Below are 1,466 nucleotides of genomic sequence, written 5' to 3' on the forward strand. Positions count from 1 at the left end.
TCTTTTAGCTTATTAATAGTTAGATTAATTTAGTAGTGAATAGATTAATTAATAACACCGTTCCCTGTGATCGACACCCGACTTACCTAAGCTATACTGTAATCTGACTAGGTACACTGCCTACAAGTGCATAGTTAGTCTAAGTTTGTTTGGTTATAAATATTAAAATTAGTGGGTACTTTCGTGCACATCAAGTTTTTGGCGCCGTTGTCGGGGAACGGCTTAGTTAATTATTAGTTTGTTTGCCTTAGATTAATCGATCCTTTTTATAGTGTAAAACCAGCAAGAAGTTACTTTTCTGTTTTATTTTTTTTTATTTATTTCCTGCATTACAGGATTCACGACGTGAATCTTTTAAATTCACGACGTGAATTCTGTCTGCCTTAGTTTTGCTTATTTTAGTCCGTTTTTCTTAGTTCAGTTTTACGTCTTATTTTTGCTTTTACAGGAGTTCATGAACAGAGGCTCTAACACCCCTTTGGTGATACCGCTTGAAGATCCCGAGTCTACAATTCACAAAAAGAAGACACCGCTACAAGAATTCAAATCAGTGTTCTCAAAGAAATCAGGGAAGAAAACGGGGGAGTCAAGTTCATATTCAAAGAATAAGAGTAAGCTTGAACACTTGGATCAAATACCCGTCCAAACTGACTCCGAATACGATACCGAGCCTGAATTTGAAGAACACACAAGTGAACCCGAGAACGAGCCAAGGACCGAGATGGCAAATATTGAAGAAATGTCCATGGGAGCTTACAGAAAGAGAATTCGAGATGATGTGGGTCCAGGCTTAGTACAACCTGCAATCCCTGCGACTGCCACATTCGAGCTGAAGGGACATATCCTTTCCGCACTAAAGGATATCCCATTCTATGGAAGGGATCATGAGGATGCGTTCAAGCACTTAGATGAAGTGAACGACATCGCGGATTACTTCAATGTCCCAAATGTTAACAGAGACACCGTCTTGCTAAGGATGCTTCCCGTTACTTTTAAAGGAGCTGCAAAGGATTGGTTAAAAGCACTCCCACCCGGTACAGTAACTACTTGGGCTCAAATGCGTGAGCAATTTCTAGACCAATTCTGTCCACCATCCAAGATTGCTAAACTCAAAAAGGCAATTGCCAATTTTGAGCAAAACCCGGGGGAGTCACTTTACGAAGCTTGGGAACGTTACAAAGGGCTGTTAAGGAATTGTCCTCAACATGACCTTAACATTCAACAAGAGGTGTCCATATTCTATGACGAGGTCAATGTGATGACTAGACAACTCCTTGATTCTCAAGGACCACTTACAAAGAAAAATCCGGGCGAAGTCAAGGAATTATTTGAAGAATTCGCAAAACACTCTCGTGAATACCATAGTCCAAGGAGTGAAGGCATTAAAGGAGTTGGGGGTGCACAACCTGAAGAGATGGCTGCTGTGATGGCAATGCTTAACACTATGGAGAGGAGATTGACACAAA

General features: G+C 40.7%; 1 non-coding gene across 1 annotated transcript; it reads right to left on the bottom strand.

Annotated features, from left to right (window-relative positions):
* Positions 1-1,105: 1,105 nt before the first annotated feature.
* Positions 1,106-1,212, bottom strand: LOC145141613 (small nucleolar RNA R71). The gene has a single exon (XR_013722807.1). It is a non-coding gene; the product is annotated as a small nucleolar RNA R71 (small nucleolar RNA).
* Between the last annotated feature and the right edge of the window lie 254 nt (positions 1,213-1,466).

This window comes from Lactuca virosa, chromosome 9 (genome assembly GCF_052849685.1).
Source record: "Lactuca virosa cultivar CGN04683 chromosome 9, Lactuca_virosa_CGN04683_v6, whole genome shotgun sequence".
NCBI lineage: Eukaryota > Viridiplantae > Streptophyta > Magnoliopsida > Asterales > Asteraceae > Lactuca > Lactuca virosa.